A 25,866-nucleotide genomic window follows, 5' to 3' on the forward strand; every position below is an offset into this window, starting at 1 on the left:
CCAGTGGGGGCTGCTGCAATACTGACTTGTTCTGCAGCGCCTCATGAGCTCCAATCCAGTGTATTAAATGAGTCTCTGTCCAGTCCAGAGGTAGTTGTGGAGTCCCTGTCTGGTTCAGTGCATACATCAGAAGATTTGTCCTGTCTTGTTAGTGCCCCTGAATCTGATTTGTTACTGACTTTGCTGGAATCAGCGACATCTAAGTCTGATCCAGCATTCTCGTGTAAAAGTCCAGTAGTTGCGAAGTTTAGTCATGATGATTTTTTTTTGGCCAGTCCTGGTTTTGGTCCTGTCTTGGCTGACCCTGAGGCTCACAGTTCCTTGACATGCCCAGAGGTTTCTCTTGTGCCAGTGTGCCCAGATGTTCTTTGTGTGCCAGAATGCCCAAGTGTGTCTAAGGTGTTAGCGTGCTCTGATGCTTCCTTAGTGGGAACACGTTCTGATGTTGCCAGTCTGCCTGCATGCCCAGAGATGGTTCTGGTCCCTGAAAGCCCTGATCTTGATGTTTGTCCTTGTGGCCCTGACTCGGGAATTGCCCTAGGTTCCATAGGGGTTCTTGATAGTTCTCCATGTGAGCCTAAGGGGCATTCTGACCTATGGGGATCTCTTTGGAGCTTCAAGGTGTTCTGGGAGGTCTCTGAGAAAACTTGTCCTGGTGCCTTGGACTGGTTCAACAGTGGGTTTTGTGTTGGTAAAGACAGTACCGGTGGGCATTGCAAAGGCTTTGGCGTTTCTGAACTGTTCCTGGAAGGCGGTGGGTATCGCTCAGGGAGTTTCGGAGGGCTTTCTTCTGGAAATCATGGTTCTGATGGGTGTCACACTGGGGCTTGTAGTACTGATGGGCATGGTTCTGTAGGTTCTGGTTCTGATGGGTCCAGTCTTGTGGGGACTGATTCTGGAATTCGGTCTTGCCGGGCTGTCCCGGTCATCATGAATTATCAGTCAGACTGTTTTGTTGGAAATTTCAGTTTTGAAAAGCGTCTGGAATCCACTTTTAAAGGCGGGGGTACTGTAATGATCGCTGCTGCAGCAGCTATTACTGGAAGTATTAGTGCTGCAGCTCAGGCAGTTCTGATCTATTTCCATGCAAGTTGCATAGCTTTGTCTGTCTTTCCCTGCTGTCAGCTTGTGACTGATTATCATTCACCTGTGTGGGAATCTGCATGTCTGCTCCCATTGGATGACCTCAGTATAAAGATCTGCTTCCTGCAGGGTTTCCTTGGGTTTTCATAGCTTCAGCTTAAGCCTGTCTTGCTGTCGCTTTAGCCCCCGATCGTGTTTCTTGTTAAAGATACTTTGCTGGTCTTTGCATCATATATTGGTTCATTGCCAATATATATGCATACCAGCACGTTTATTATTTTCCTTGTATTTGTGTTACGTTAATATATCAGTGTTGCTGATATATACGGACACGAACTGTTTATTTCCTGTGTTCAGTTAGTCAGTTTTCCAGCACGTTTTGGTAGTTTGCGCGTACCGTGAACACCCGTGCTGAGCTAGTTATCCTGTTCCTGGTCCTGTTTGTGGATTGCGTTCATCTCTGCGAAGAGATAACGAATCCTTCTGAATCCTGTTCTGTTACTGTTTGTGGATTGCGTTCATCTCTGCGAAGAGATAACGAATCCTTCTGAATCCTGTTCTGTTACCGTTTGTGGATTGCGTTCATCTCTGCGAAGAGATAGCGAATCCTTCTGAGTCCTGTTCCCTGTGTTACTCCATTCCTAGTCAGCGTTCCTGCTTATGTCATATATCGGTTCATTGCCGATATATACATATGTTAGTCAGACGTAACAAATAGTTTCATTGATAGCTGTAATTGTAATGCGCTAGGAAAACATACTTATTGTATATTTATCTGTGTTACGTTTATCTATCTTGATCCTGCTATTTTCTGACTGTCCTGTCCTGTCTTTGTGAGGCACGCCATCGCCGCAGCGCATTGGCTGCCTCATTCCAGTCTGTCTGGTTTTGGACGCTTGCTGTCGCTAAGTAGCCGCTAGCTAGCAAGCGTTCATTCTGTATACCTGTCCTGATCTTCTCAGTTCTGGTTTATGCGCTCAGCGCTACTTTGCGCTGAGACGTTATAACGAAAGCATTGTTTGTGGCTGTCAGATCTGCACCGGCTCTGTGCGCCACAATCTCCTATTGGAGTCGATCCTCCCCTCCACTATACTAGGGATAGCCTGTTTCCTGGTGCTAGTGTGTGTACCTCCTCCACGCCAGCTCATGCGTTGCATGCTGACTGTGGAGAATACACCACCAAGCCTTACATGGCCATTGGGTGACTGGGGTGAATATTCAGAAATGTGGGTGGAGCCTACAACAGCCAATCAAAATGTACCTATTGATTTTCAAGGGAAATATTCACATTGCTACCATTCTTACACGGTTAATGGCAGAGGCCTCAAACCTGATACAGTCAGTCATTGGGTGACTGGGGTCCAAATTCACTAAAGGGGTGGAGCCACAAACAGCCAATCAGATTTGTTAGATTGATTTCAGCCATTCTGTTATTGGCAGGGTTCTCAAACGTGACACAGTTGGTCACTGGGTGACTGGGACTAATATTCAGAAAAGTGGGTGGAGCCTACAGCAGCCAATCAAAATTCACCTTTTGATTTTCAAGGGGAATATTTACATTGCTGCCATTCATGCACTCTTAATGGGAGAGGCCTAACATCTGCTACAGTCAGTCACTGGGAGACTGGGGTTTAAATTCTGAAAGGAACGGGCCAAAAACAGCCAATCAGATTTGTTTAATTTCAATGATAAAATGCAACTTATTGATGCCAAAGAGTAACTGTCAGGCTGCAGAAGCTAATTTAAACCTCTATTCTCCTGTGTTAAACAGTTTAGAAGGAAGCCCAAAAGCAATTAGTGAAGATAAAAATCTCAGTTACCTTTGATGTGTGCTTATCTTAAAGGCTGTTATTCTTAAGAAGACGCAAGCCGCATACCATACTGCAAAGCATTCTGGGGCTCTCCCCTCGGCTGCTAATGAGACGTTACAGCAGCTTGTAATGGCGTAGCACTGATAAATCTCGGGCAGAGTACACTGCAGGAGTCAGCTATTGTTCCTAGCCACATGGCTCATTAATATTCACTGCACACTGTGTTATTTAGTACCAGCTTATCTGTGATCAGGAAGCAGGCAGGACATGACGACACATTTGACAGAAAAACATGGAGCCTGCCATGAGCTGTCAGGAGCATCTATCTCTGCATATACTATATACAAATTCTGTGAAATCCAAACGTGGACAGTGAAATGCATATGTAATGTAAGTACAGCCAATCTTTAGCTACTGATATATGTGTTTATTTTCTCTGAGACCTTATACCTAACAGCTCCTCTTTAAGTCATTAAGTGACTGTATGTCAAGATTAGAAATAGTGGGCGATGCCAAAAACAACTAACTTTTTACATGGGGAAATGTAAACTGCAGCTTTTCTTACACTGTTAATGGTAGGGTTCTCAAACTTCACACAGTTGGTCACTGGGTGACTAGGATTAATATTCGGAAAACTAGGTGGAGCCTACAAGAGCCAATCAAAATTCACCTATTGATTTTCAAGGGGAATATTGAAACTGCTGCTATTCTTACACTTTTAATAGCAGAGGCCTCAAACCTGCTACAGTCGGTCGTTAAAGGTAATGTCCAAGCAAAATAAAAAAATGAGTTTCACTTACCTGGGGCTTCTACCAGCCCCATGCAGCCATCCTGTGCCCTCGTAGTCACTCACTGCTGCTCCAGTCCCCCGCCACCAGCTAGTTCTGCTTCTACCAGCCCCCTGCAGCCATCCTGTGCCCTCGTAGTCACTCACTGCTGCTCCAGTCCCCCGTCTCCAGCTAGTTCTGCCTCTACCAGCCCCATGCAGCCATCCTGTGCCCTCGTAGTCACTCACTGCTGCTCCAGTCCCCCGCCGCCAGCTAGTTCTGCCTCTACCAGCCCCATGCAGCCATCCTGTGCCCTCGTAGTCACTCACTGCTGCTCCAGTCCCCCGCCACCAGCTAGTTCTGCTTCTACCAGCCCCATGCAGCCATCCTGTGCCCTCGTAGTCACTCACTGCTGCTCCAGTCCCCCGTCTCCAGCTAGTTCTGCCTCTACCAGCCCCATGCAGCCATCCTGTGCCCTCGTAGTCACTCACTGCTGCTCCAGTCCCCCGCCGCCAGCTAGTTCTGCCTCTACCAGCCCCATGCAGCCATCCTGTGCCCTCGTAGTCACTCACTGCTGCTCCAGTCCCCCGCTGGCAGCTTGCCGACCTCGGAGGTCGGCAAGACGCATTGCGTACATTTTTACGCATTCCCGCTAGTGCAGGAACATTAACACATACATTTTTACGCATTACTGGTTCAATGCGTAAAAATGTACACATTGAACCAGTAACGCGTAAAAATGTATGTGTTAATGTTCCTGCACTAGCGGGAATGCGCAAAAATGTACGCAATGCGTCCCGCCGACCTCCGAGGTCGGCAAGCTGCCAGCGGGGGACAGGAGCAGCAGTGAGTGACTACGAGGGCACAGGATGGCTGCAGGGGGCTGGTAGAAGCAGAACTAGCTGGTGGCGGGGGACTGGAGCAGCAGTGAGTGACTACGAGGGCACAGGATGGCTGCATGGGGCTGGTAGAAACAGAACTAGCTGGTGGCGGGGGACTGGAGCAGCAGTGAGTGACTACGAGGGCACAGGATGGCTGCAGGGGGCTGGTAGAAGCAGAACTAGCTGGTGGTGGGGGACTGGAGCAGCAGTGAGTGACTACGAGGGCACAGGATGGCTGCATGGGGCTGGTAGAAGCAGAACTAGCTAGCGGTGGGGGACTGGAGCAGCAGTGAGTGACTACGAGGGCACAGGATGGCTGCATGGGACTGGTAGAAGCAGAACTAGCTGGTGGCGGGGGGACTGGAGCAGCAGTGAGTGACTACGAGGGCACAGGATGGCTGCATGGGACTGGTAGAAGTCCTAGGTAAGTGAAACTCTTTTTTTTATTTTGCTTGAACCTTCCCTTTAAGTGTTTGGGGTTCAAATTCAGTAAAGCCAAAAACAGTCAGATTTCTTTGCTGGATAAACTGCTTCCATTAGCACAATTTTGATGCAAGGAACCCAAAAGCTCACAAACTTGGTAATTGAGTAGTGACTGTGTGTCAAGATTACAAAAAGTGGGTGGAGTTAAAAACAGATTTTTCTGGGAAATTGTAAACTGCAGCCCTTCTTCACTGTTAATGGCAGGGCTCTCAAACTTAGCATAGCTGGTTACTGGGTGACTGGGATTAATCTTCAGAAAAGTGGGTGGAGCCTAAAAATGCCAATCAAAAATCACATGTCACTTTCCAAGGAGAATATTAAAATTGCTGCCATTCTTGCACTGTTAATGGCACAAGCCTCAAACCTGGTACAGTTGGTCATTGGGTCACTGAGATTCAGATTCAGAAAAGGGGACAGAGCCACAAACATCAGATGTGTTTCATTTCATGGGAAAATACAAATTATTGATGCCAAGGACCCCCAAAACTCACAAACATGGGCATTGAGTAGTGACTTTGTGTCCAGGTTACAAAAAGTGGGCGGAGCCAAAAACACATTTCACTGGGAAAGTGCAAACTGCAGCCCAAGTGTAAAAATGGCAGCAATTTAAATATTCCACTTGAAAATCAACATGTGAATTTTGATTGGCTATTATAGGCTCCACCCACTTCCCTGAATATTAATCTCAGTCACTCAGTGACCATCTGGGCAAAGTTTGGGAACCCTGAAATAAACAGTGTAAGAAGTTGATTTTCAAGTGGAATATTTGAATTGCTGCCATTTTTACACTGTTAATAGCAGATGCCTCAAACCTGCTACAGTTGGTCATTGGGTGACTGGGGTTCAAATGCTGGAGAGGGGCGGAGCCACAAACAGCCTATCTGATTTGTTTAATTTCTATGGGAATATACAAATTTTTGATGCCAAGGACCCCAAAGCTCACAAACTTGTTCATTGAGTGTCTGTGTGTTAGGGTTAGAAAGTGGGCGGAGCCAACACCAGTCGAATACATACCCAGGCAACCCCGGGTCATCAGTGGGTGGAGACAAATACAAATTTCACTGGAAAAATGTACACTGCAGCCATTCTGTTAATGGCAGGGTTTTTAAACTTTGCACAATTGGTCACTGGATGACTGGGATTAATATTCAGAAAAGTGGGTGGAGCCTACAAAAGTGAATCAAACTTCACCTGTTGCTTTTCAAGGGGAATATTTCATTGCTACCATTCTTGAACTGTTAATGGCACAGGCCTCAAACCTGGTACAGTTGGTTATTGGGTGACTGGGGTTCAAATTCAGAAAAGAGGGTGGAGCCACACACAGCCAATCAGATTTGTTTCACTTGTGCAGACTATTGATACCAAAGACCGCAAAGCTCACAAACTTGAAGTAATTGTGTGTTAGGGTTAGAAAAAGTAGGCGGTGTCAGGAATATACTGGGGTGCTTATGATGTAAGGATAATATTTTCATTTTCCTGTCTGCTATGTACTTCAGATGCGTATGTATGGGTCATCATCTGGCTTTGGGGAAGCTGTACTTGTCTGTGTGACAGTGTGGAATACAATCACCCTCAGTTCCTCGGAGAGCAGGGAGCTAATTAGAAGCCCTAACCCTAACCCTAACCCCTAACCCTAACCCATTATACAAATCAGGACATAGGGAACTTCAAAGACCTACATTTGCATCTAAAGAGGACTTCAGTGAATAATGCTTGGGTAATCAGACAATGGCAGAAGTGAAGTGTTGAAGTCCTTGACACTTGAAACATTTACACTTCTGTTGATGAAGTGAAGAACTGTAGGCTAAGTCAGGAAGAGTAGCTGCACCAAAAGTTGACATGTGTGTTAAACACTATTTCATTGTGAGGAAATTGAATTATTGCTGGAGGTGCAAACTATACCCTGTAAATTACATCTATTGGAAGTATTTTCATGTATGTGGGCTATTGTACATTTTTCACAGGTGGATGTTAGATCTCTGGAGATCCAATTATGACTGAGGATGTAATTAAATCTAGCTTCCCCCCGTCCACACAGGCTTACAGCCTCGAGGCGAATATTTCATTATAAAAACCAGGGGACAGCTACCTCAAATCAGTTCTCTTCTGACGGTAGCTGCGGCTGGTCTCCTGGCCCAAGCTAGTGGACTCCTGGTCTAACCAGAACTGTGTCCGTCCACAAAAGTCCAAGATTCTTCTATCTGGATCCCTGTATTTTGGTAAGCAAAATCGCTTTGTGTGTATCTTTGTAACTCTTAATTTTGTAACTTTTTTACTTTGTTTTTTTTGTAATCTTTTGTATATATTCTGTTCTGCATTGTTCCATGTTTTTCTGGAATATTAAATTATTATTTAATAAGCTTGACTTCTGCTGTGCTAAACTAACACTCATAGCCTAGAAGAGATTGAAGTGCAACTGTGTATAGTCCATGCCTATTTGTACGCTTGAGCAACACTACCATATGAAATTGTAATTGCATTGTGTGTGGGGGCGTTTGTCATACGTTGGCCTAAAGCGCGCAGCTGACCCAACGTACGAAAAACGCCAGTGCGAGTAGTGACAGCAGAGTGGCTAACAGTATCGTTCGGAACGACTGTTAGTGGTTTTGCTTCATTACAGTGTAAGATTGCAACTGTATGTGGGTGCTGGCGTTCTCGTATTCGGCCTAAGCGCAAAGCTGACCCAAATACGAAAACGCGGAGTGCGTGTTGAGCACTCGACAGCTGAGTGAACGTGTCTAGCAACGGCTAGTGGTGGCAGTGTGAAGTGTTTGAGGGGTCCCAGCCTTGTTTTTAGCTTAAATAAGGCTGTTCCCCGCTTGATCAGGTCAAACCCGCAGTCGGGAACCGTATACGCAGGCGTGCCGCGGGCCGGTTCCTGACAGGCGGAGCCAACACCAGCCAAATACATACCCGGGCAATGCGTGGCAATCAGCTATCCTATGTAATAAAATGCAAGTGTCCCTGTGTCAGGGCTTTGCGCTACTGCGCATGTCAAGCACTGACAATAGTTGGGACAGAACGGAGGGCGGGTCCTCCGGCCAAGCAGGCGAATGTGTGTGTGTGCGTGCGGTGGGAGGTGGACAGGTGCGCGCACGCAATAGGCGGCGAACAGGTGCGCGTGCGCACACTGACCGGCAGCGGCGTGAAGAGACCTAGAGCCCATTTTTAAACGGGCTTAGGTCAACTAGTCCTTCCTCATAAAACCCCTGCTTCCCATGTCTGTGCGTGTCCCTGCTTTTCGCTACTGCGAAAGTGTCGCAGGGTCAGCCGTTGTTTGGATGGGAACAGGACAGCCAGGGGGCCGGCCCGGGCAAGCGTGCGTGCGCAGAGCGTGCAGACAGTTGGCGACATACTAAAGGACGCTTGTAGATGCGGGCCTGCGTGCTTATCCGGGACATTGCGACCTGGAAGCAGTACAGGCCCTGCTGTTCGCCTACATCTCTATTGCTAAATAGGTTTCCTTGAAAAGAAAAATATAGTTTGCTATTGGTGCTCTAAGGCAACAGCGTGGGTGGGCGTGATAGGTGTTGTGGGCGGGGAGGAGAGCAGAAAGCAACGGAGGAGGGACAGACAGAGCTCTACCAAGTATAGCGGAGCTCAAAACATCTTTACATTTGACTCCAAGGCAGGGGTCACCATGGCAAGGTCTGTGAATAGACTAATGGGGAGCCTTGGAGACAAATTCAAAGATGCTTTGCCTCTAGCTATACTAGTAGTATAGCATAGCGTGTGGAGCGGCAGTGTGTGGCGTCGGGTGTGCAGAGCAGCAGAGATCTTCAATTAAGTTTGCAACATTATAGAATATTGGCGTGGGACATTACCGAGGATATTGGCGTGGGAATTTTTTTTTTTGAAAGGTACAGGTAAGTATTTCTGGTTAAAGAACAAGCGACACCAATGCTAACCTAGTAATAAAAAACACATATATAAGTGGATAAATACTACTTCTACTTACATAACAGATGTATTGTGCTGTCCACGTAATGATTCCTGTGAATTTTACAAAGGAAAAGCAGAAAATCCTATTGCAGGCAGTGGCCATTTTGCCAAGCTAATGCTGACATCATATCCTCCCTGACTCTTGTTTCCCCCCCTCCCTTCTCTTGCTCATTGTGTATTCATTAGCTGCCCTCCTCCCAGAATCTTTTTTTTTATTTACACATCCAATCACTGAGTCACCTCAGCCTCAACCTACATCTCTGACCTGGTCAGCAGATATACACCTGGCCGCCCACTTCGCTCCTCCAACGACCTCCTCTTAACCACCCTACGCACCTCGCACTCCCATGCCAGACTGCAGGACTTCACTAGAGCTGCCCCTATCCTGTGGAACTCTCTCCCGCTGCCCATCAGGCTCGCTCCCACCTTCAACACCTTCAAAAAAGCACTCAAAACTCACTTCTTCAAGGAGGCCTACATCAACTCAACACTACCCTAATCCTTTCTGCCAATAACTTCTTGATGCACCCCCTCCTTTTGTGTCACCAGCCCCTCCCTCCAGATTGTAAGCCTTTGGCAGGGCCCTCTTCCCTTGTGTATCATACTTGACTGTGTGCACTTTACCCAGAATTTGGAACTGGTAATTTTTTACCACTACCATTCCAGTTTATGATCTGGCATTGTACTATTATCTGCATTGTGTTGCGTATCTTATTGCTATTACCTGTATTGTTGTATCTATGGTCTGTTACCTGTATTGTTCTGTCACCCCTGTTATCATTGTCTGTAATCCTATTTATTGTACAGCGCTGCGTAATATGTTGGCGCTATATAAATCTAATAAATAATAATAATAATAAACACAAGTGATCAGCTAGGCAGGGAAATAAATGGAAGAGGAGGAATATATTATAGATAAAAAAAAACTCCCAGCATTCAAAAGAACTCCCAGCATTCAACTTTTTGGCACTGTTTGGCACTAGGGCCAGTGCTCCTAAAGTATGTGATAACTCAAAACCATAACAGCAGAAAAAGTTTTGAATGCAGGATTAGCATCTTTATCACTTAATACACTCAGACCAGTTGCTGTTGAAATTTGATTTTTATGGTGACAATCCCGCTTTAAAGTGAACCCAAATTAAAAATACAAGATTTCACAAATAAAATCTATTTTCTAACTTATAATAATAAATAGCAGCCTTTTTTCAGCTGCATGATGACAAATATAAAATATTTTACATTTATTGGAGGAACCCCTCCCTTCCTTTCATATTGCCAGGACAGATTTTGGCAGACTGGTGGAGGAGATAAAAACAAAACAAAACACAGGCTGCTACTGATGATGTCACAGGGGAGGTGATTTCAGGTTGTGTGAGATCTTGTAATGATCTGCTCAGCTGTCTGCATGGGCAGACAGCTGTTTGTCCATTCTTTAGGTCTGAGTGCTGCAGGTCTCTGGAAAAGAGACCTGTCTTCGCTTTGCAAGTTTCAGAGTTGCTCTGCTGGTGAGGAATTTGCATACACTTGTCATGCAAATTGCTTAGCTGCTTCCTTTGATGGCTGGCAGTATAAATACCTTTTGCTCCCAGAATTCCTTGCTGGTCATGATGGTTTTTTCCTGCTAACTCTCCTGGAGTATCAGCCTTTGCTATTATTTGCTAAGATTATCTTAGAGTAATTCCTTGGGACTGCACTAGGCATCCCTTCTAGTGCAGTCAGGTTGTATTATCTGTTTTGCCTTATACTGTCTATCTGTTGTGATTGTCTTGTCACCAGCGGCGGTTGACAGGAGATCGTTCTGTCTGTACTCCGTCTTAGGGGTGCAAGCCAGAGCAGCGGTTGATTCATCTGTTTGTCTGTCTGGATCGCCTCCGCTCTAGCGGTAGTTCCTTCTGTGCTCTGTCTGGGAGTGTAGGCCAGAGCTGCGGTTGCTGCTGGCTACTCCTTCTCTATGTCTTGTCTGGTACGAACGCTTGTTGTAGGCTCGGTGAGGTAACCGTTTAGCAAGCGTTCGCGTTCTCTATTTCGTGTTTGTGTTACATTGGTTAGTTAGGGTGGCACGCTTATCACTGGGCGCCTAACGGGTGGTGATCGTGTCTTTAACGTGTTCGCTGTTGCGAATGAATGCGGAGTTCGCATTTAGCTAGCGTTTGTTATTTTCCTTGACATTGTTATTTGCTATGTCTTTCTTGCTACACTTGTGCTCTGTCTAATTCGGTCTTGTGTCACTTTTGGCAATCGCCACTCTTGCGATTGCGTTCTTACTTCGTTTCCCCTGTTGTGTGTTCACTGTCGCTGGGTTGCGACTAGATTGGTGGACACACATACTATCTGTCTCTGTGCGCTCTCTCTTTAAGGGCAATCTTGCCCTGCATTGCTTCAAATCGTACAATTCCCATCTGGCATCTTTGGCAGTGCAGAGTCTGTGTTCCTCTGTACTCCATAGCCCCATCTACCGGTGAGAATCTCACTCTACAGGTGCATAGCACCATACCTGGGTTCTGTCAATTCACACGCTTGTGGAGGATTTCCGCAGTGTCAGCGCTCATCCTGTGAAATTATTCCGCAATCGTTACAGTATGACCAGCCAAACCGAAATTCCCAGTGTAGAGGGAATTTCCGATTTGTACGTTTTTGTCGAATATGGTTCTTGTACCTTTAAGAGCTTTAAAAGGTTAGTCCCTGAAACCAAAGAGGACTTCCTTTCTGAATGTGTAAGATTTTTGCTGAATCCTACCTTTCAAATTATTGATCCGTCCATGTCGGCTCTCCGTTTCGCTTATATGCTATTGCAAGGAGATCTGTTTGTGTGGGCTCATGGGATTCTGAAAAGCAATTCCTGGAATGATAATCTGTATCAGTTTCTTACTTCGATTTTTTCCCACTGGTTTAAACTGCCTTGTTTACCAACCATTCTTGATCAGTATGTATCTGATAATCAGTCAGCTGTTCTACCCCCTCCATGCAAAACCATTCAGTATATTAGAGGAGTAAAAAAATCTATGCATGTTCCTGATCCCAACCCGTATGAGTGTTACCTTGATACAGGGTTGTTTGAGCCTCCATTTGCTCCGTGGGAGATTGGGGCTTTGATTGAGGAGTTCGAGATTGATTGGAAGGCGTTTTGCGATTTTTACATCGCAAAAAGCGAAGAGACTCTTAATGCTTGTGTTAATTCTGTGTACACTTTGATTGGATCTGATGAGTGTGACGAATGTTTTGTGGACCCGCTGATTTGTGTGTGGCAGACGATTTTGGATGAATTGCACACACACCAACCAATTAACTCCAATAAAGTGACACCATTATCAGATGAATGTTCCTGCCTTTCTGGGGTAAAGCAAGTGAGTTTAGACACTGTGCAATCTGATGCCTGTTTCTCAGATGTGCCTGCAGATTGTGAACGGCATGAGTGTGTGAGTTTTGTCAAAGAGATGTGGGATCCCTTGTCGTTAAAAAACAGATCTTTTTCTCCCAGTGATTCTTTAAGACCTTCAATCTATGATCCTGCGATGGAAAAAATTCCTAAACCATGCAGCCTCAAGAGTAATGTTAAGATGACTAATAAAGTTTCTCATGTGGTTGTCACCACCTCTTCTGCAAATAAATGTATGTCTCGCTCTGTTCACACCTGTAAAGGCACGTTGCCAGATGACAATTGTTCCTGTGCTTCTGTCTTGAACACTTTGCAGTCTGCTCCACAGATTGCGGAGGCTTGCACTTTGGAAGCCTCAATTTCACAACCTAAAGCGATCTTGGATTCGCAGATTTTGCGTTCTGACTCCTCGGATTTTTGTTAGCCGAGTCTAAGGGTGAGACAGCGCTTTGGTTTTGCGAATCTGATACTGAGGGATCTTTGCTTTGCACCATGAATGAAACTATGATGTCCACTCGCACTGACATTTGTGAATCCCTTTCTTGCTCTGAGGAAAGTAATGACTTTCCACCCTGTACTCTGGATGAGTCAATATTACCTTGCAATGAACCTCCTGCAGGGACCCAGAGGCTCCTCTAGGTATTGCAGCTAATTGCATCTGTTGTTCTGCCATTTCAGAATTGCAGTCTGGTTTGACTGCTATGAAGGATTCTGATTGCAGTGAAACAAGACTCAGGGAGTCAGTGTTGGTTTCACTGGATATTATTATTATTATTTTTTATTTATATAGCGCCAACATATTCCGAAGCGCTTTACAAAGCACAATAAGATGACAAGGGGAACATAGATATACTAACAAATTGTAAAACAGAGTTCCAAGCAGCACAAATATTGTTACAAAACAGTAAACATTAGGAGGATGACCCTGCCCTTGTGAGCTTACACTCTAATGGGTAGTGGGGGACACATTAGGTAAGGGGTTGGAAGATGGATGAGGCAGTGACCCTTTGCCTCTGGTTACATTGTGTCAAATAAGTAAAGGGCTATAGAATGTTATAAGCTTGTCTGAAAAGGTGTGTTTTAAGAGTGCGTTTGAAGATGTCCAGGTTTGGAGCAGGACGTACAGGCTGTGGAAGAGAGTTCCAGATAAGGGGTGATGCTCGTGTAAAGTCCTGGATGTGAGCATGAGAGGAGGTGATCAGCTTAGAGGCCAGGAGAATTTCTTGGGAGGAGCGGAGGGACAATATCTTGAGATTAGTGATGAGATGTATGGAGGGCACAACTCATGGAGGGCTTTGTATTATTATTATTTAGTATTTATATAGCGCCGACATATTACGCAGCGCTGTACAGTGTATATATACATATATCTTGTCACTAAATGTCCCTCAAAGGAGCTCACAATCTAATCCCTACCATTACAATATGTCTATATTATGTAGTGTAAGTACTGTAGTCTAGGGCCAATTTTTTAGGGGGAGCCAATTAACTTATCCGTATGTTTTTGGAATGTGGGAGGAAACCGGAGGGCCCGGAGGAAACCCACGCAGACACTGAGAGAACATACAAACTCTTTGCAGATAGTGCCCTGGCTGGGATTCGAACCAGGGACCCAGTGCTGCAAGGCGAGAGAGCTAACCACTACGCCACCGTGCTGCTTTGTATGTTAGAGTCAGGAGTTTGAACTGGATCCTCTGGGTAATAGGTAACCAGTGGAGAGAACGGCATAGTGGGGCTGCATCGGAAGAGCGTGTGGAAAGGTGAATGAGGCGGGCCGCTGAATTTAGAAGGGATTGGAGAGGTGCTAGCCTTTTTTGTGGTAGCCCACAGAGCAGGGTGTTGCAGTAGTCTAGACGGGAGATGATTAAGGCATGTACAAGCATTTTGGTGGCCTCTTGTGTGAGGAACTGTTATGATCATGTCTGCAGCGTTTACTGCTGGCTGCAGTGGTATTGTAACCCAAGCAGTTCTGATGTCATTACATGCATTTTCTTGCATAGTTTGGTTTGCACTTAAACTAGTTGCTAATTCCATCTGCAGTCGCTCTGAAGTTAATGACAGTTTAATATGCTTTTGTGTAAACAAACATTGTCTGCTGCAGTGGAGGGGCAGTCCCTTTCCTGCAGGCTGCATATCATTGTCTGCCTTTTCCTGCTATCAGCCTGTGATTAATTACCATTCACTTGTGTGGGAATCTGCAGGTCTGCTCCCATTGGATGACCTCAGTATAAAGAACTGCTTCCTGCAATGTCTCATGGGCTACCATAGTCTCAGATTCTATCTGTTACTCTGCTCGTGCCCCACCTCGTTCCTGGTCCGTGTGGACTGCGCTGACTCCTGCGAAGGGGTCAGCGAGTCCTCCTAGTTCTGCTCTTGTTCTAGAAGTTGTTACTCTGCTTGTCTTGTGTCATATATTGGTTCATCGCCAATATATACGCATACTTGCGCATTTTGTTATTTTCCTTGAATTCGTGTTACGTTGATACATCAGTGTCGCTGATATATACGTACACGAACTGTTTATATCCTGTGTTCCGTTAGTCAGCGTTCCAGCACGCTGAGCTAGTTATCCTGTTCCGGGTCCTGTTTGTGGATTGCGTTCATCTCTGCGAAGAGATAGCGAATCCTTCTGAGTCCTGTTCCCTGTATTACTCCAGCCTTAGTCAGAGTTCCTGCTTATGTCATATATCGGTTCATTGCCGATATATACATATGTTAGTCAGACGTTACGAATAGTTTCATTGATAGCTGTAATTGTAACACGCTAGGAAATCATGCTTATTGGATATTTATCTGTGTTACGTTCATCTATCTTGATCCTGCTATTTTCTGACTGTCCTGTCCTGTCTTTGTGAGGCACGCCATCGCCGCAACGCATTGGCTGCCTCATTCCAGTCTGTCTGGTTTTGGACGCTTGCTGTCGCTAAGTAGCCGCTAGCTAGCAAGCGTTCATTCTGTCTACTTGTTCTGATCTCCTCAGTCCTGGTTTATGCGCTCAGCGCTACTTTGCGCTGAGACGTTATTACGAAAGTGTTGTTTGTGGCTGTTCGGATCTGCACCGGCTCTGTGCACCACAATCTCCTATTGGAGTCAGTCCTCTCCTCCACTAAACTGGGGATATCCTGATCCCTTGTGCTGGTGTGTGTACCTCCTTCACGTCAGCTTATGTGTTGTATGCTGACTGTGGAGATTACACCTCCAAGCTTAACATTATGGTAGCCCCATTACCAATTCCCATTGTGGGGGGGGGGGGGGGGTTCCCAGCAAAAATTACACTGTTTGTTATGGTTCCTGTTCCTTTAAGAAATTTGAGAAACTCAATTCTGAAACAGAAAATGAGTTTTTTTCTGAATGTACCAGGTTCCTGGCCAATCCCGAGCTCCAGGCTACTCCTGTTTCAACGTGGGCCCCCCAGCTAGTTTATGTTTTATTTAAGGGAAGATTGTTTCAGTGGGCCTACGATGTCTTGGATCATGCCAATTTAAAAGAGAGACCACTGGAATTTCTAGCGTTTGTGATCCATAACTGGCTGCGCAAAACCGATTTGCCTAGCCCTTTTGATGAGCTCCTGGCAGCTTGTCAATCAGCTGCTCCTTCTACTGCCTACAAAAATAATCAGCAAGCAGATAATTGTTCTGATAACTTTTCTTCTGCTAAGGCAGCAGGGTCTAAAGCCAAACGTAAACGCTCCAAAAGAAAAGCGTTACAATCAGCGGAGTCGTTGCCCTTAGCGACTGCGCATCAGATCTGTAATGAGACTCCGCCAGTAGCAGATAATGAAATTCAGTCACCATTCAGGGGAGTCAAATGGACCTATGAAACTACTAATGAACTTTCATTGCTAGCCAGGGAAAATAAAAGTTCTTGTTTAAATGAATTATCTGAATATGATTATGAAGATATATTACAGAGTATTGAACAGATCAATTTATTCGTGCAGCAAGGGAAATTTGCATACACTACAGTCCAACACTTGCTACAGGTACTGGAGATCCTTAGGAATAAGAAATCGGCCAATCACCTGCTAAATAACCCAATGTATGTTTCTGCCACTAACACATTTGCAAACTATGATCAGCCGGAATGCTCAGCTGTTAAATATGCATGGGATCCTCCATTTGAGAAAGGAGAGATGGAAGCCCTGGTCTATGAATGGAAGAAAGATGCAAGTTCATTTTGTCAGTTTTACAGTGCAAAAAGTGAATTAGTATTGAATGCATGCATTAAGTCTGCCTATAACCTAATAAAAACTGGTGTGTGTGGGTATGACTTTGTGGCTCCATTGATCGATGTGTGGAGAATGATTCTGGACGATTTTTATGCGATTCAATCAGTTGATACCAGGGAAGACACACTGTCAAGTGGAGATTGTTCCACTTCCTCAGTTCCTGAGGACTCGCCTGCTTCAGCACCTTTGGCTGATTCAGCGAGTGATTCAGAGCTCCTTTTGTGTGAAATTGAAGTTCCTGTAATTCCACCCTGTACCATGGATAACTCAGTGTTACTTCCCAGTAAGACAGAAATTACTAATACTTCCTTAATCTTGCCCTGCACAAATTTCTCAGCAGAGGACCCAGAGGTCCAGCCTAGCCAGTACTCATGAGTCTTTGTTCAGTGAAACAGACACCAGAAAAATCTTGCCTGTCTCTGCAAACACTTCTGCAGAAATTACCTGTGTTAATAAAGTTCAACTCCTGTCTGATCCAGCAGATGCCAATAGATGCACTACATCAGTTTCTGAGTCCCAGCAATCCTGTCCAGAAATCTCAGAACCCCAGCATCTGAATTTTCCAATTTCACAATTGAATGGTGATTTTGCGCAAACATTGTGTTTTGATCTTCCTGTTTCTACACCTCACTCTAGTTTCATGAATAACTCAGAGCGTCTGCTATGTGAGTCCGAAATCGCAGAATTATTACCGTGTTCAGAAAATGTTCCAGTGAACTTGCCCTGTACCATGAATTGTGCAGTAGATCTCTCCAATGAAACTCAGGTCACAGAATCATTATGCTGTCCAGCAGGTGCTTCCATGGTTTTGCTCTGCAGTGTGGACTGTTCGGTGATCCTGTCCAGTGAAGCTGTGGTCACAGAGTCTTATGCTTCACCCAGTACTTTGGATACTTCAAACCCTCTAGCAGAACAGTCTGAGGCACTGCTTACCTCAGTTGGTGTTGCAGTAATATTCACTTGTCTAGCAGCTGTTTTGGAATTACAGTCTGCTCTAATAAAACTTGATGAATTTCTGCCCAGCGAAGCAGAAGCCATTGAAATATTGTCCTCGTCAGCAAGTGTGTTAGATACCTTGCCCTGTACACAGTCTGATTTAACCAATGTTGTTGAGTCCCTCTCCAGTGTTGTAACAGCCGAGGAACTCCAGCCCTGTCCTCTGAATGTTTCAAAAGTCTTGCCCTGTAACATGGATAATTCTGACTCGCTGGAAAAAATAATAGAAATCTCAGAATTTCAGTCCGGGTTAATGAGTGTTTCTGAAACCCAGCCCTGTATCCTGGAAAATTCTGGTTCTCTGGCTGGTGTGGCAGAAGTTCCAGAGTCCCCTTTCTGTCCAGTGAGTTACTCAGTTTTGCCTAGTTCAGTGGGGATTGCTGCAATATTGACTTGTTTTGCAGCCCTTCATGAGCTCCAATCCAGTGTATTTGATGAGTCTCTGTCTAGTCCAGAAGAAGTTATGGGAACCCTGTCTAGTTCGGTGCATACATCAGAAGATTTGTCCTGTCTTGTAAATGCCCCTGAACATGATTTGTTAATAACTTTGCTGGAATCAGAGACATCTAAGTCTGATCCTGCATTTTTTAGTGAGAATCCAGTAATTGTGAAGTCTAGTCATGATGATTTTTTTTTGCCCAGTCCTGGTTTCGGTCCTACCTTGACTGACTTTGAGGTTTGCAGTTCCTTGACATGCCCAGAAGTCTCTCTTGTGCCGGTGTGCCCAGATGTGCTTCGTATGCCAGAGTGCCCAAGTGTGTCTGTGTTGGCGTGCTCACACGCTTCCCTAGTGGAGACATGTTCTGATGTTGCCGGTTGGCCTGCATGCCCGGAGATGGTTCTGGTCCCTAAAAACCCTGATCTTGATGTTTGTCCTTGTGACCCTGACTCTAGAGTTGCCCTGGGTTCCATAGGGGTTCTTGATGGTTCTCCATGTGAGCCTAAGGGGCGTTCTGACCTGTGGGGATCTCTTTGGAGCTTCCAAGTGTTCTGGGAGATCTCTGAGGAATCTTGTCCTGGTACCTTGGACTGGTTCAACGGTGGGTTTTGTGTTGGTGGGGACAGTTCCGGTGGGCATTGCAAAGGCTTTGGCGTTTTTGGACAGTCCCGGGAAGGCGGTGGGTATCGCTCAGAGAGTTTCTGGGAGCTTTTCTCTGGAAGTCGTGGTTCTGATGGGTATCACACTGAGGCTTGTGGTGCTGACGGGCATGGTTCTGTAGGTTCTGGTTCTGATGGGTCCTGTCTTGTGGGGACTGATTCTGGAATTTGGTCTTGCCGGGCTGTCCCGGTCATCATGAATTATCAGTCAGATTGTTTTGTTGGGAATTTCAGTTTCGAAAAGCGTCTGGTATCCGCTTTTAAGGGGGGGGGGGGGGGGGTAATGTTATGATCATGTCTGCAGCGTTTACTGCTGGCTGCAGTGGTATTGTAACCCAAGCAGTTCTGATGTCATTACATGCATTTTCTTGCATAGTTTGGTTTGCACTTAAACTAGTTGCTGATTCCATCTGCAGTCACTCTGAAGTTAATGACAGTTTAACATGCTCTTGTGTAAACAAACATTGTCTGCTGCAATGGAGGGGCAGTCCCTTTCCTGCAGGCTGCATATCATTGTCTGCCTTTTCCTGCTATCAGCCTGTGATTAATTACCATTCACTTGTGTGGGAATCTGCAGGTCTGCTCCCATTGGATGACCTCAGTATAAAGAACTGCTTCCTGCAATGTCTCATGGGCTACCATAGTCTCAGATTCTATCTGTTACTCTGCTCGTGCCCCACCTCGTTCCTGGTCCGTGTGGACTGCGCTGACTCCTGCGAAGGGGTCAGCGAGTCCTCCTAGTTCTGCTCTTGTTCTAGAAGTTGTTACTTGCTTGTCTTGTGTCATATATTGGTTCATCGCCAATATATACGCATACTTGCGCATTTTGTTATTTTCCTTGAATTCGTGTTACGTTGATACATCAGTGTCGCTGATATATACGTACACGAACTGTTTATATCCTGTGTTCCGTTAGTCAGCGTTCCAGCACGCTGAGCTAGTTATCCTGTCCCTGGTCCTGTTTGTGGATTGCGTTCATCTCTGCGAAGGGATAGCGAATCCTTCTGAGTCCTGTTCCCTGTATTACTCCAGTCTTAGTCAGAGTTCCTGCTTATGTCATATATCGGTTCATTGCCGATATATACATATGTTAGTCAGACGTTACGAATAGTTTCATTGATAGCTGTAATTGTAATACGCTAGGAAATCATACTTATTGTATATTTATCTGTGTTACGTTCATCTATCTTGATCCTGCTATTTTCTGACTATCCTGTCCTGTCTTTGTGAGGCACGCCATCGCCGCAGCGCATTGGCTGCCTCATTCCAGTCTGTCTGGTTTTGGACGCTTGCTGTCGCTAAGTAGCCGCTAGCTAGCAAGCGTTCATTCTGTCTACTTGTTCTGATCTCCTCAGTCCTGGTTTATGCGCTCAGCGCTACTTTGCGCTGAGACGTTATTACGAAAGTGTTGTTTGTGGCTGTTCGGATCTGCACCGGCTCTGTGCACCACAATCTCCTATTGGAGTCAGTCCTCTCCTCCACTAAACTGGGGATATCCTGATCCCTTGTGCTGGTGTGTGTACCTCCTTCACGTCAGCTTATGTGTTGTATGCTGACTGTGGAGATTACACCTCCAAGCTTAACAGGAACGGACGGATACGGAATATATTTTTGAGCTGGAAATAGCAGGTGGTTAATGAGGCAATGTGAGGCTTAAAGGAGAGCTCTGAGTCAAGTATAACCCCCAAGCAGCGGGCCTTAGTGGTTGAGGTTATTGGGGTGTTGTCTACCGTTATGGTTGCAATTGGTGGAGGTGTAGATAGCGATGGTGGAAAAATCACAATTTCCGTTTTACTCATGTTAAGTTTGAGGAAGCGGGAGGACATAAATGCAGAAACGGCACGTAGACAGTCGGGGACTCTAGATAGTGGTGATGCCAGATCAGGAGCTGAGAGATAGATTTGGGTGTCATCCGCATAGAGGTGATACTGGAAGCCAAAAGAGTTAATTAGTTGTCCCAGGCCACGGGTGTAGACTGAGAAAAGAAGTGGCCCAAGAACAGAGCCTTGAGGAACACCAACAGACAGTGGGCGTGGGGAGGAATTGGTGTTAGAGAAGGACACAGTGTAAGAGCGTCCAGAGAGATAAGAGAAGATCCAGGAATGTGCTTGTCCCTTGATTCCTAAAGATGACAGTGTCTGCAGGAGCAGAGCATGATCAACCGTGTCAAAGGCAGAGGAAAGGTCAAGGAGTATTAGAATGGAGAACTGGCCTTTGGATTTAGCTACCAGTAGGTCATTAGCAACTTTCGTGAGGACAGTTTCAGTGGAATGGTGTGTGCGAAATCCAGATTGAAAAGGGTCAAGAGGGGCGGAGCTAGACATGAGACTGTGAGGACGTGTTCCCTCGGAGCTCCGGGCCGTAAGCTAATTTACATGCTATAATGCAGAAGCGCATCGACCCTAACCCACCTACCGATAACACCACGGCACGGGCAAGCAGAAGAGCCACAAAACAGAGCCAAACAGCAGCCGGAAACCCCGCTACAAACCCCGTAGCCAGATACTTCACGGGCCCTGCTACTCGCTCCAACGCGGACAAGATGGCGGAGCAGCCAGAACATACAACACCCTCTGGCAGCGCATCACCCGCTACCTCATCCAAAAGCCTGGAAGACATATGGATGTTTTTGCGGGGGCTCCCGACGAAAAGTGACCTTGATAAACAAACTGACCTTATCCTTGCCACCACGAGGTCGGAGGCAGCGGCCTTGCGTGAGGAAGTTGTTGGCCTGGCGGATAGGATCTCGGGGGCCGAGGCAAACATCACTCAACTCCAACAAGATGTGCAACTCTTAAAAGAGTCCTCCGAGAAGCACACGGCGCTTAGCAACTTCTACAGAGCAGGGCTCGAGGACTTACAAAACAGAAACCGCCGCAACAACGTACGGATTCGCGGCCTCCCGGAAGCCACCCGATCTGAGGACCTGCAGGCCACGGTGCAGGCAATATTTGACAAGGTACTGGATCATATTCATTCTCCCCCTATTCGCCTGGACAGAGTGCATCGGGCCCTCAGAGCATTGCCACAAGGAGACGCTCCCCCCAGGGACGTGATCTGTAGAGTCCATCACTACGACATCAAGGAGGCCATTATGGTGGCCGCCAGGCGTATCGGCGTAATAGATTTCGATGGGGCACAGATTACCCTCTTTCAGGATCTGGCACCTTTCACTCTGGCCCAGCGTAGGGCACTGCGTCCGTTGTTACAAGCTCTGCAAAACGAAGGTGCCGTTTATCATTGGGGATTCCCCTTTCATCTCCACGCGAAGTTAGGTGCCCGGCAAGCTATCCTACGCACGCCAAAAGACCTGAGTGTTTTCTGCTCCACCTTGGAGATTGATCCGGTATCACTTCCACTCTGGGACCCTGACACTCTGATGCTCAATCCTCCTCAGAAGAAGAAGTCACTGAGAGGTACCACGGCTGATCCATCTTTGTGAGTCTCTGACTATTTTCAGATAGTCTTATAATCTATACCTTCCAACTCCACACGGAACTCTGTGTTATCCGGGACTTGTATAAGTATGGGTGTCTTCTGTTTTCTCCCTGTCTTCACCTGGAGCGTATTTTTTGAGACTTATCACAAGTCTTCCCACTCTTTTTCAACGCTGATTTTGTCACACTGAGACACCTGACTCTATTCTACTGCACTGTGGTGACTTAGCATGTTTTTAATGTTCATTTCAGGTTCATGGTTTTACCTTACTCTTCTGTTCCTTGGCACTCCTAACAAGATACTTGGCTAGGTTTTATAAAGAACAGGTTAGGGCCTTCTTAACACCAAGATACTAATATACAAATAGCTACAATGATAAATGCATGGCTGGTAGTGCCCGGGGCTCTGGAATATCCCCTCACGTGTGGACTGTCCCTTTGTTCCCCACTCATCTATGGCCACACAGGCTATTTCAACAACCCCAGATTTGTATTGCATATTGTTTTTACTCTGTATTATGCTACTTGGGAATAGGACACTTCCTATCCCACCACTTCTCTCACTGTCTAAAACTTTCCTTTCTCTATTCTACACTTTATTGCCTTCACTCACAGGCTTCCTGATGGACCGTACTGACCTGACCCCGACCCTAGGATTGGCTTGCTATACACAACGCCATGTTCCTTAGGGTACAGTCCCTAAACGTGAAGGGGATTAATATCCCTGAGAAACGGAGAGCGTTGCTACGCCAATTTCACAAACAAGGTGCTCACATTGTGTTCCTGCAGGAAACTCACTTTAAGGGCGGCATCTCCCCTAAGATGACCGATAAATATTACAACCAGGCCTTTTTTTGTAATTCTCCTGATACGAAAACCAAGGGAGTTGCAATATTAATTTCCAAAGAAGTGGAATTCCATTTCCTGCAAGAGCACAAGGACAGCTCAGGTCGTTTCCTTTTTATAAAAGGCACATACCATTCACGCACTCTCACATTGGGAACTTATTATGCCCCTAATAGTGGGCAGGTGTCTTTCCTGGTCAGGGCCCTTGAAGCCATGGACGAATTTTCGGAGGGTAGTATAATCCTTGGCGGAGATTGCTCAGGACTTAGAGAGCCCTATCACTGAGGACGAGATAAGACTAGCTATAAAATCTTCAAATGCAGGTAGGGCTCCAGGTCCTGACGGTCTGCCGCTTGAATATTACAAAACCTTCGGTGACATATTAATCCCCCGACTAGCAAATTTTTTCAATGCCCTGACAGGTGAAGACACTCCCCCTCTACAGCTTCCAAGAGATATGCTGGCTGCCCATATAGCAGTTATCCCCAAACCAGGAAAGGATGCCACCTTGTGCTCCAACTACCGTCCCATCTCCCTCCTCAATGCCGATCTGAAATTGTTCGCCAAGATACTGGCGGGCAGGATTTCCCCTCTTATGGACTCCCTAGTGCACCCAGATCAAGCAGGGTTCATACCCGGCAGGGAGGCCAGAGACAACACCATACGCACAATAGATATTATACAATGGGCTCACAAATCGCATATACCTTTATTACTCCTCTCCACCGACGCCGAAAAGGCATTCGACAGAGTAGATTGGGAGTTTTTGGAGGCCACACTCCAGCGCATCGGCCTGGGTAAGAACATGATGCGATGGATTATGGCGCTCTACTCCATCCCCACAGCTCAGGTGCGGGTTAATGGTGTTGTCTCGACCTCCTTTCCAATCACAAATGGCACTAGACAGGGGTGTCCTCTCTCCCCCTTAATTTTCGCCCTTTCTTTGGAACCCTTCTTGCGCAGGATCCGCAAAAATGTGGACATTAAAGGCCCCCAACTTCCTTCCTCGGAGCACAAGGTGGCAGCCTACGCGGACAACTTATTATTTTACTTGACAGACCCTCATAACTCTCTCCCTTCACTAGAATTAGAACTAAAAGCTTTCCAACAAGTGTCGAATTTCAGAATTAACCCAGATAAATGCCAGGCTATGGGTATTTCTATGCCAAGCGATGTTTGTAATCTACTTAAAGATAATTTCCCATACCACTGGCCGCCACAAGCCATCACATATCTAGGAATCCGCATTCCCTCCTCCCTAACGGACCTCTATAAACTCAACTTTACACCCTTGACGCAAACCTTGACTTCCGATTTACAAAAATGGGACAAACCATACTTCTCTTGGCTGGGAAGAATTAATATCATCAAAATGAACATCTTACCAAGGTTGTTATACCTATATCAAGCCATTCCAATTATCCTTCCCATTGAACATTTCAAATATCTGAGAAAATTATTTGCACGCTTCATCTGGAAACGTAAGCCCCCTCGCATAAGATATTCTGCACTTATCCTCTCCAAAGAAAACGGCGGACTAGCTGTACCTGACATGAAGAAATACTATTTAGCAGCATCTTTGACACGCCTGGTTGATTGGCATAGGAACCTAAACCAAAAAAGATGGGTCCAATTAGAGCAGGATCTCGTGGGTTCAGGGTTAAGCATTTACTCATGGTCTTCAAACAAAATACATAACGATTATGTTTCAGTGAACTCCACACTTAATGCCCTATCAAGAACTCGCCACCTATCAGACATCTCCCCATGGCCTTCTCCCCTAATACCCTTGCTGGATAACCCATTGTTTCCTATGGGATGTTCAACTAGGAGCTATATAAGTTGGAGATTGGGGGACATACTTAGGTGCCGCGATCTTATCTATAATAACTCCTGGAACACGATTTCTCAATTGAGAACAGAGCGATCATGCCCATTTCTGGATGAGTGGAGCCATAATCAATTTATTCACTTCCTTAGATCACTAGGAAATAGAGAGCAACTATCCAGACCAATGACCCCTTTTGAGAACATATGTTTCTCCATAGGCACCCCTAGAAAGACACTCTCCATGATTTATCAACTAGTGATCACTGACTCCACCTGGTCCTCAGAATTAAAAACCAAATGGGAATCTGATCTCTCCTGTTCTTTCACAAATGATCAATGGCAAAAGATACTTTTGCTTAATCAAAAGGCCTCACTTACATCTCGAATCAAGGAATCTAATTATAAGATTATGGCTAGGTGGTATATGACTCCTAACAGACTCCATAAAATATACCCTAACACTAGCTCTAGTTGTTGGAGATGCGGGAAAGAGGAGGGGACCCTGCTCCACATCTTTTGGAAGTGTGAACTTATACAGGCATTCTGGAAACAGATACAGAAATATATAAAAAATTTAACTGATGGTGATCCAGTAGATGACCCCTCATATTACTTACTACATAACACTCCAAAACCCATTAAAAAATTTAAACGTTCCTTGTCCCGTCATTTGATTCAGGCAGCAAGAGTACTCATTGCCAGACACTGGAAATCTAATAACGTCCCAACAATAAGAGAATGGGTTAATGAAATAAAATATATATATCAGATGGAGTCCATGACCCATACACTGTACAACAGAGAGGAGGTCTTCTCCCAAACTTGGATTCACTGGAACATATTCTTGGAGTCAGACGACTACAAACAGATTCCACTAGACCCATGAGCGGCACTCCATGCCCTTCGCGTCGGGGACATTCTGGGCCTTCGGGAATAATGGCGTGAACATGTTGGTTAGCACTGGGTCAACCGAGTCGGGTCGGTGCGGGTCCTTCGATAATTCTCTTATTTCTTTCCTCGATCCTCACGGAGTACGCTCTTTGGGGATCACACTTTCTTTCTCTACTTTTCTTTTCTTTTTACTCTTC

Source organism: Hyperolius riggenbachi, chromosome 5 (genome assembly GCF_040937935.1).
Source record: "Hyperolius riggenbachi isolate aHypRig1 chromosome 5, aHypRig1.pri, whole genome shotgun sequence".
In the NCBI taxonomy this organism is placed as follows: domain Eukaryota; kingdom Metazoa; phylum Chordata; class Amphibia; order Anura; family Hyperoliidae; genus Hyperolius; species Hyperolius riggenbachi.